We start from the raw sequence: 11,357 nt of genomic DNA on the forward strand, positions 1-11,357 counted from the left end.
CAGAAACTTCTTCTCAAGTTTGGAAAGGCCTAGAGGTTCGATCGTTCGCACATATATTGCTAAGATAATTGTCTATTGAGTTTGCTAATATGAATGACATTGACCCACTTTCTAGGTCATGTTGATCAATTATATTGATATCATTAAATGACATTTTCTTTCATTTTAAGAGGAAAACAGTTACGTGTTTCGATTAACAACCTTCTGTAGAGATTTCTTTCTAATTAGTTTAAGCAAAACTTCCACAAAAGACCAACTTCCGGTTTTCCTTAGGGATCAAAGTTCAAAACTTCAATGCAGGGTATAAAAATATACATAAATTCTTCTCAAGTTTGGAAAGGTCCAGAGGTTCGATGCTAAGATAATTGTCTATCAAATTTGTAAATACGAATGACCTTGACCTACTTTCAAGGTCACAGGCGTCAATCATGTAAACAAAAATCCTAAGAATTCAATTTAATATTTTCAGAGATAAACAATTGTGAAATCATTAAGTTTGTTCTATTCAGTCACCAAATTAAGATGGATACACGTATCAATTTTTTTGTATCATTATGGTTTAGAAAATTGATATTAAAAAGAAAAATAGGAAATAATTATATGTATATGGACATTAATTTTATTCTCATGATCAGAGATTGCAGTTATTGTAAGGCTCATTATTATAATGTTAATATAAACAAATATATAACAATATTAGTAAAGGTCACCACAAAAACACATTGTGAATTTGTCCCTTTGATGTTTATGGTTATAACAAGATGCCCATTCCAATATGTTTTGTTCCATTCCAATGTTATGATTGCTCCAAGTTACATGTATAAACTTGTGAAATATGTTATTGTCGGCTGACCTAAATACTATGATGAGTGGAGAAGGAAGGAGGATACGGTATCAATAGCTTTTACAATTGAAAATTCTCTTTGCAAACAACTGTATAAGTGTATACTAAAAATGATTTACTTTTGTTAAATCATTTTACATTGCTGCGGGTTAACAGGAATTGACCATGATAAAAAAATTCAAAAAAGAAAATGAACAGTCAGGTACATGTAGAACAGTAGACATCTTCTGAAATTTTGATTCTTGATAACATTACAAATTTCAAATTTATTGTTACAGAAGTAAAATCATTTAGATTGAACCCTGTTATTGGTAGGCCACTAGTGGTAAAAGTTCTTCATCTGTTTTATATATCTTCACTAGCCAAGTGTTACAATCCATTTATATTACTCTGATGAAAATGTGTTACAGTGTTGTGATAAATTAATTGAATTTTTTTACACAACTGCTTCATATTTATTAAATTTCAGATTTGAAATATTGTATGTTGCGTTGTTGATTTCCTTGAATAATGATGTCATAACATAGATGTCCCATGATTACATTTTCTGTTCTGACATCTGTCAGACCTCTTTTCGAAACTTTTTACACATTAAAGGCAGCAGGCCAGTGACATGAGTTCTGACAGTTTAATGGCTTTCAAACTATTCTGTATTGCAGAGTCCAAATCTGACTGGTATCAATTCTATTTTTTTCCAACCATCATCAGTGGATGGTTTCAAGTTTTTGGCAACCTTCATCTCATTCTGCAGTAAGTTGTCTGTCCAGAAACAATGTGTATTATAGCTACTTCTCGAAAAATACCAGAAGGATATTTCTCAAATTCATATGTAGGTTTATCAACCCCAGCATTGCCTGTTCAATTTGAAGATGATTGGGAAAGTAAAATTACCAACATTTGCCCATCTGGGATTATAACAGTTGAATTTGGTTATTGCTATATCTTATCTACACTTATATGGTGCATATTTTGTCAATGGAACAGAACATCAAGAGGAAAGAGTCAAGAAGTTCAGAAAAAGGTTTAGCTGGGGTGTAATCAATGAAGGTCATTTACAATGGTGGGGTCAAGGTCCCTGTTGGATCTCTTGTCTGCGATGTGATATGTGATCAATTCGTATAATGCTTATTGTTTATATGTGATACACTTTGTATTGCAGGTCCAGATAAAAGAACACTTATCACCGAGCCTAAAAGATTCCAAGAATCACAATTAGGATTCCTGTTATGGAAATGGAAGATTTTAAGCCTATGCAAAATAATGCAAGAATATACAAGGTCACCAAGCACAGGGTTGTTTATAATATCAAAAATCGACAGGACATGGAGAAACTTTTGGGAGTTGGATGGGATTACAGAATTATAAATGAACTGGGTGACAGTTATTTTGTGAAAACAGCGACTGTCAAATTTTGGCTTTACAGAAGAAAGCCATTAAAGGAATACATATATTATACCCTGGTCACAAACAAGAATCAGAAGTAGACAGGGGAGTTTGTTTAACTTTAACATTTGTTGTGTGTGCTGAATATGCTTCAAGACTATCAGTTCTACAAAATGCAGATGTATTGTGATCATACCTGACATTTTCAACAGGTCAGCTGTATCCAGATGTATATCAGCAGATACAGTCTTTTTCATATTCTTAAATCTATTTTTGGAGTCGGTCTATAACTGATCAAATTTTACAGTTTATTCAGATTCTCAAATATCAACTTAATGTTTCATTTAATGCTGACACTCAACAAATTCACAATTTGAAAACTGCTTCAGAAGACAGTATAATGAGTTTGTAGAAAATTTGAAAAAATCATCTTACAACTGGAAAGTAGGAATAGAGCGTCACAGTATGCAAAAAAAAGAGATGGAGGCTAAGTGATAAAGTAGAGAAAAATAAGGTGCTTTTGTGTGACAAAACTAAACTGATTAATAACAATGCCAATAGATGTACAAGTTCTACAAGAGGAAAAAGAAAGTCATTTGAAGACTGCAGTAAATTTCATCAGTCTAATTTACGTAAAACAGAAGTAGAAAACTGTAGAAGTGGTTTGTCATTTCTGGAAAAAAAACATGTAGATTGTCAACAACAATGTCTGTCAGAGGTATATCTTCAAACAAAGGTTTCCTTATCATTGAGAATATAGTTTTCTTGTTTGGTTTTCCCTTCATCAGACTTTCAAAGTAACCAAGTCTAGCTCCTTGATCAACATTTGACATGGACCAGGTTTGTGACATATTTCTTCTCTCCTTCCTCCCACATTTACAGTAATCCTGATCTAAAAGTAGAGTTTGAGGAAACATTGTCCAGCATTCTGAATTTATTTTAACAAAGAATGTTTTTGCGATAAATTGTGCGTTGGTCCCATGTGATGATGTTTATAAAATGATGACTACATATCATTTGAGTGTCTTGAAGACTTAAAATGGTTATGCCACTTACATTCTATAATTTCAATTATCTTCTATAAAAATTTTTGTTCAAAGTTTTTCGCCAAGTCAGCTTTTCGTAAAGACATATTTATTATTGTACATTCATTGAATTTAGATTTAAATTGCTCTTTGTTTGTGGTCCATCGCCTGTCTTTCTATCTTTAAACAAAACTTGTTACTGCCATTAAGTATTTTTTAAAAAGTACTGGATGGATCACACTCATTTTTTAAAATTTTGTTTTATTTTATTTATATTTTATAAGACGTTATACATGCAATGTCTGTCTATATTTTTTCATGTTTTTAGTCTGTATTTACATTTGTTATTTTCACTGATATACCAAGATATGGTGTTTCTATTATTTTTTTCAATTTATTCTTATTTTGAAATTCCAGTATTTGTTATAATTTACGTAATGATCAATAGCATTAAAGAGATACAGTTGAAATTTCGCTCTTGTTTTTCATACTGTTGGGGTGTGAAATTGTATGTGACCGGATGGTGTACATAGTTGAAATGAACTTTAAATGACGACTTTAAATTTAATTGGCCAATACTGCAAATACCCAGTGTCTGTTCTTAGATATATCATGGTGATTCCTGAACACGAACTAGTTGATTGGCGATTTCGTTTTAAAAATAGAGGGTATTCAAAGCGCAGGGACATACGAAAATGGCTGTATTTTGATAGTTTTATGCTTCGACCACGCTTCGAAACTTGAAAAACGACGATACTTTTTTTAATGAGCTGTTCATCTTGAAGGATTTATGATAAAGCTTGATAATTGTTTTAGTCATCCTGAAGGGAACTGGTACACTCAGTATGTATTTGAGTTGCAATCCGATATTGAAGTGATTATTGACGGCGTTCCAGGCGAACTTTCGTGTTGATGTCGGTAAGGAAGGGAGATAACCCATAATTCTTCTTTGGAGCTCAATTCTTTCGCCGTATAAAGTTAAACTTTTGCTTGTGTGGTAGTACTGGAATTGAATATCATGACTTTTTTTTATTAAACATAGAAATAGTTGTGGATCGGTAATACAAATTATGTTCAATAGCACCGTCCCAATTAGCAGAACCCGGATTGCAAGGGCGCAGCGTGCCTCTAAAAGCAGTTCGTTGCTTTATCATTTAGGGGCTCAGGGCAAACTTTCTAGGGCGAGAATTCCCCAACATTCAAGAAATCCAAAGTTAGATAAATTTCAAGGCGGAAGCTATGCTTTGCTTTTATCCTCTACACTATTACAAAGTATTGAATACAGATACATTGCGATATTACTGTGATGTAGTAGACTCGTAGATTTTAATGTGGAGAGAGAGAGAGAGAGAGAGAGGGGGGGGGGGGGGGGGAGAAGGGAGGGAGTTATATATTTGAGTCTATAACTTCTGAGTGAGCTAACATTTCTTATATTTTCTTCTGTAGATAACCTGTTATATATAGGTTAGTTGGTGGGTTAGTTGGTTGATGGGCTCTTTGGTGGGCTGGTTGGTTGATGGGCTCTTTGGTGGGCTGGTTGGTTGATGGGCTCTTTGGTGGGCTGGTTGGTTGATGGGCTCTTTGGTGGGCTGGTTGGTTGATGGGCTCTTTGGTGGGCTGGTTGGTTGATGGGCTCTTTGGTGGGCTGGTTGGTTGATGGGCTCTTTGGTGGGCTGGTTGGTTTGCAGATTGGTTGGTAGACTGGTTGGTTGATTTGTTGGAAGGTGGGTTGGTAGGTTAGTAGGATGGTAGGTTAGTAGGATGGTAGGTTAGTAGGATGGTAGGTTAGTAGGATGGTAGGTTAGTAGGATGGTAGGTTAGTAGGATGGTAGGTTAGTAGGATGGTAGGTTAGTAGGTGGGTGAGTGGGTTGGTTGGTAACTTAGTAGGATGGTAGGTTAGTAGGTGGGTGAGTGGGTTGGTTGGTTAGTAGGGTGGTAGGTTAATAGGATGGTAGGTTAGTAGGATGGTAGGTTAGTAGGTGGGTGAGTGGGTGGTTGGTAACTTAGTAGGATGGTAGGTTAGTAGGTGGGTGAGTGGGTTGGTTGGTTAGTAGGGTGGTAGGTTAATAGGGTGGGTGAGTGGGTTGGTTTGTAGGTTAGTAGGATGGTAGGTTAGTAGGGTGGTAGGTTAGTAGGATGGTAGGTTAGTAGGGTTGATGAGTCGGTTGGTTGGTTAGTAGTGTGGTAGGTTAGTAGAGTGGATGAGTGGGTTGGTTGGTTGGTAGCTTAGTAGGATGGTAGGTTAGTAGGTGGGTGAGTGGGTTGGTTGGTAGGTTAGTAGGGTGGTAGGTTAGTAGGGTGGATGAGTGGGTTAGTTGGTAGGTTAGTATGGTGGTAGGTTAGTAGGATGGATGAGTGGGTTAGTTGGTAGGTTAGTATGGTGGTAGGTTAGTAGGATGGTAGGTTAGTAGGGTGGATGAGTGGGTCGGTTGTTAGGTTAGTAGGGTGGATGAGTGGGATGGTTGGTTGGTAGGTTAGTAGGGTGGATGAGTGGGTTGGTTGGTTAGTAGGGTGGTAGGTTAATAGATGGGTGAGTGGGTTGGTTGGTAGGTTAGTAGGGTGGTAGGTTAGTAGAGTGGATGAGTGGGTTGGTAGGTAGGTAAGTAGGGTGGTAGGTTAGTAGGGTGGATGAGTGGGTTTGGAGGTTAGTAGGTTGGTAGGTTAGTATGGTGGTAGGTTAGTAGGGTGGATGAGTGGGTTGGTAGGTTAGTAGGATGGTAGGTTGGTAGGGTGGTAGGATGGTAGGTTAATAGGGTGGGTGAGTGGGTTGGTTTGTAGGTTAGTAGGATGGTAGGTTAGTAGGGTGGTAGGTTAGTAGGAAGGTAGGTTAGTAGGTGGGTGAGTGGGTTGGTTGGTTAGTAGGGTGGTAGCTTAGTAGGGTGGATGAGTGGGTTGGTTGGTTGGTAGCTTAGTAGGATGGTAGGTTAGTAGGTGGGTGAGTGGGTTGGTTGGTTGGTTGGTTGGTTAGTAGGGTGGTAGGTTAGTGGGGTGGATGAGTGGGTTGGTAGGTTAGTAGGATGGTAGGGTGGATGAGTGGTTTGGTTGGTAGGTTAGTAGGATGGTAGGTTAGTAAGGTGGATGAGTGGGTTGGTAGGTTAGTAGGATGGTAGGTTAGTAGGGTGGATGAGTTTGTTGGTTGGTAGGTTAGTAGGGTGGTAGGTTAGTAGGATGGTAGGTTAATAGGGTGGACGAGTGGGTTGGTTGGTAGGTTAGTAGGATGGTAGGTTAGTAGGGTGGTAGGTTAGTAGGATGGTAGGTTAGTAGGTGGGTGAGTGGGTTGGTTGGTTAGTAGGATGGTAGGGTGGATGAGTGGGTTGGTAGGTTAGTAGGATGGTAGGGTGGATGAGTGGGTTGGTTGGTTAGTAGGATTGTTGGGTGGATGAGTGGGTTGGTTGGTTGGTTAGTAGGGTGGATGAGTGAGTTGGTAGGTTAGTAGGGTGGTAGGTTAGTGGGGTGGATGAGTGGGTTGGTAGGTTAGTAGGATGGTAGGGTGGATGAGTGGGTTGGTTGGTAACTTAGTAGGATGGTAGGTTAGTAGGTGGGTGAGTGGGTTGGTTGGTTGGTTGGTTGGTTGGTATGTTAGTGGATCAGTCGGTTGATGAGTAAGTAGGTTAAAGTGTTAGTTAGTTGGTTGGTTTGTTGGTGGGTTAGTTGGTACAATGTAACAGGGTTTCCCTCTTCGTAACTCGTTCTGTTCTTAGTACTGATATCTGGCTATTAAATGATATGTAGAAGACGTTTCCTGGTGTGAATGGTGCCTCAACCTGTCAGTGGTGTATATGTTGGTGTTCACCGCATCGTACTTACCACTATATATACCTCCTGACTGACTTAGAAAAGGACCAAGATTCTGAGTGAGACCTAAGACTGACATGATGTGAATTTTACCTGTCGCATTATTCCCCAATAAAATTACTATTTTACCTGAAAAACTCAAGAGTGGATAGGCTGAATATTTCATAAGCTCATACTAATATCATATTTCTTAATAACTTCTGACTTGTGCTCTGATAAAATGCAGGCTGTTTAGCTCATAATTGTTTGAAGTTGAGCGTCCAAACGCTTCAGCTGTTGAAAGGAAGAAGATTGGTACAACATTTACGAAGAAGAGAAATGTGGAATCTGGCCTAAAAATCCAAGGTTGGCACATTCTTTATTAATGAAATGACGTAATCTCGGCTTAATTCGATAAAAACATCAATACGTATAATGTTGGAATCATAAATGGTCAGATTACTGCAAGTAATATTTATAAAGGGAGATAACTCAACGCTACAATGCTATGACGTAACGTCCTTTGTTCCACATTTCCTTCACAACAGAGGCGGCTAGCTAAAGCAACGACACGAATTTTCGCAGGATAAAACAACAAATCAGTTTTGACTCGACAACTGAAAAAGTACGACATGGATAACAACAATAACAACCAGGTAAGGTGTACGTTATATATATGAATGTTTACATAAAGTTTAATAGTTAAACAAAATCGACGTAAATGATAAAACATAATTGTCTCGTAAAAATTCGCCTGAAGCACAACTTTTTCTTTATTTATTTCCGCTTTCATGTTGTAAAATTTCTGACTGATTATGCAGATTATGACAACATTGAATTATATAATGTTCACTTCGTTTTTGTTTTATATATCAGATTATTGGGGTAGATGGATGGCCGGACGATGTATATGGATTTCTTAGGGGGAAACGATCAAGTGGCTTGAACCTGTGGGTTACTTTCTTGTTGGAGAACAAGGTATTATTGTATATTCAGAAATTCTAAGAAAATCGTATATTGTTAAATTACCATGATAAGTTTCCAATGTTTTTAAATCTACAATCCGATGTCAATTCCGCTAATATTGTGGGTAAAAGTTAAAGGCTTCAAGCTATCGGTATATCTATAGATATGTTTTCATTTTCTATAAGTGATTTACATGTATTATTTAGATCAAGCGTAACGACGCAAATGTCAAAAAGCAGCAGATGTTGACCAGCAGTTTGGATCAGAATGAAGGGAATGAAGAAGAAGAAGATGTGGTATACCAGGAGGAAGTGGATGACAATCCCTACATTAGGTTGTATACCGACTGCGAATATTGGGGATTTGGAAATAACATGCCAGAGGCCTGGAGACGATAAATGCAGGTAAAATGATGCTCAAAATAGACCTATATATCTTGTTGAAAAATGAAAATTTTAATATTTCTTGTTACGATTTTATAATTATATACAGATGCGCGAAGGATGGTGTTCAAAAATAAACATTGATATATTTTTTCTCGTTTTATTGCAGTTCACGAAACCAAAGCGGGGTATCCACATCTGAGTACAAATACATGTACCCCTTTGCAGACGTGTAAGACACGTGCGGAGTCTTTGAACCCCAACGATCACAGAATAAAATTCGACAAATATGTATATTAATGAAATTTTAGAGAAAGACTTTAACTGTAAATTAAAGGAACATGTACTTGATTTGTTTCCTATTCCTTTCAAATAGGATCCATCATCCAAAGGGTGTTGAATAGGTCGGGAGTGTACAGGAACGATATATTATACTATAATGCATAGTGATACTTTTTCGGAGATTGTTAATTTTCGAGTTGGAAAGCTACATAGTAAGAAATTGTTCATTGTTTTCAGGAATTGTTAGTTTGTGCCGTTTACTGCACGAAAATTTTGTGATTTTTTTCTCTGTAAACAAATCTATATACTATAAAACTGTCTGACATACAACATAACATTCTAGTTTTTTCGCAAAAATTTTATTTCTCTTTCTTCGCCATTTTCTTTCTTCTCACCTTATATTTTGTTGTAAGAACTGTTAAGTTATTATATTATATAAATGTTTCTTTGTAAATAAATATATATGTTTACTTATGAATAAACTATTAAACATTATTATTTCTAAAGTAATTTGTTGTATCCCACAATCCCCTTGTTGTGCTTTGTGATCTGAAAACTTACAACACAGTACAAGTATGCCAGTATATCAGCATACATTCAATTCGATATCGCAGTTCGATTTCCTTTTTGGAAGAAAAAATATCTATTCAGGTATGACCCCACTACCCCCTCCCCATAGCCTGCAGTTCCTAACAAGCATACTGACATTCACCTTTGGTTGTTCAGCCTGACATTAAGTTTATGGCGCATGACGTAATCTAAATTCAACTGGGGCTTCAAAGGGGTACTTGAACAATTGTAATCAATTGTTTAAAAAATGACAATTTTAATAACAATAATACCAATATATAATAGTATAAGTATAACAGAAAAGCAAATGTTACGTGAAATATAAACAAACCTTAAAAATTACGCGGAAATAAAAAAAAAATCAAAATTTTGCAAAATCGTAGAGATATCAGCACTTTGGTACACTCCCTTTTAACACCCCTGAAATACAGTTTATATCAATGAAGTGTTTAGTGATATTCAAAGTTTCATTGGATTATTTTTTTTGCTTTTTATTTCTTTCATCATGAAAATGATATGATTTACGAGACATGCTTTTTATGTCAAATTCAATAAGGTTATTGTAAAAAGACACGGCTTCCTGACCCAAGAGACAACTCACTCAAATTTACTAAAATTTCATATACCGATTTTAAGGGTTTCAAATTAACCCAGAATAAGTCAGAATAGAAAATTAATGTAATTCTTCTTCAGACAAAAAACAACAATCGGTAGTGGGATAAACTTATTTGTCATGTAATAAGACTAAAAGGAACTATTCTTTTGTTTGTTGAAAAGAAAACGGCTGCTTGAACTAATTTGGTAGTGTATCATTTAATTCGTATGTCGTACCTGTTGGTGTAGCCTTTTGTATTAAAATCTTTTATGCATTCATAAAGCATTTACATATATTGACCTCATCTCTCGAAAAATTTTGTTTAAATAGAAAACTGCTAGACATACAAACGCAGTTATGATATACGATGTTGTCTTACTTTCTTACACTAATCTCTTCAGTTTTGAGGAGTTTACCCGCGAAAAATTAATATTCTATCGCCATTGGTACAACTCCAACACTTGTATGTATTATTTCTAGATATGTGCAAATCTATACTCAAAACGACAACAGCGAGGCTGACTGGGTTGACTGGATGCAGAGGCTGAATAAAAGCTTGGCCATGTAAAAGACAAACGCAATTTAGTGCTGTTTCAATCAGTGTCTTATTTTTTTAAATGTTGGTTTAAATGTTAGATTATTTATCAGTTGTTTGTAAGGATTGGTACATGTTTACGTGTACCTGGTGTGACACAACACGAATCGAGTTTATATTAAATCCCTGTTACGTTCGTATCCTATTGATAAATTGTAAACCTTGGGATGATACTGGAATGTAATTTAATTGACATGACAGTTTTGAATATGAACTCAAAAGTGATAGATATTCTAAATGTTCGTCATGTGAATCAAAACATCGGCCAGTTTACATAAATTCACACTTCTCACTTAGATTATGTATTTTCTAAGTTCCTTTCTGATTAAAAAAATAAAAATAAACAATTTTCTAATAAAATCGACAATCAAATTACACCTGAAAGTTTAAACAAATCTATATATTATGTAGATGCAGGTAAGGCTAAATATCTGAAATTTGCCTAGGAACGGAGACTCCTGAAAAAAAGTACAAGGATAATAAGACCAGTTGTTTCGGAATAGTAAGCGTCTTCTACTTCATCGACGACACCTGCCATGTAAATCTTGGTCAATCTAAGTAAGAAATGTTGCGTTCTCAGATGATGAAAGACAAAGATATAGGCATATATAATCATGTATCAGCTTCATATCACACAAAGACATACGTTATTTCTCAATGTGATCAGTACTATGCCGACGGAGAGTTATCTTTCTCTCATTACTCTCAAATCCCGGTAGGCTCTTTAAAGGAAATTCCGGATATACCTAACGGTTTTCGTTTTGTAATTTGTTTTCGGGTAATTTTACTTGTTATTAAAAATTGTGATAAGGGATTATTATTGCGGTTGAAATTAATTGACAGGTTGAGGAATTTTCAATTAAATGTTAATGATAAAACAGCCAAAATAAAAGTTAAAGTTGAATATTTCCGGTTCGCAGTCCCGCAGTAAAGAAGACT

General features: G+C 36.0%; 1 pseudogene; it reads left to right on the forward strand.

Moving 5' to 3' along the window:
• The first annotated feature begins 798 nt into the window (after positions 1 to 798).
• LOC132562662 (uncharacterized) lies at positions 799 to 2,417 on the forward strand (annotated as a pseudogene).
• Positions 2,418 to 11,357: the final 8,940 nt, after the last annotated feature.

The sequence above is a fragment of the Ylistrum balloti genome, unplaced genomic scaffold, assembly GCF_031769215.1.
Source record: "Ylistrum balloti isolate Yb309-2 unplaced genomic scaffold, AGI_CSIRO_Ybal_v1 Utg371478, whole genome shotgun sequence".
Classification (NCBI taxonomy): Eukaryota; Metazoa; Mollusca; class Bivalvia; order Pectinida; family Pectinidae; genus Ylistrum; species Ylistrum balloti.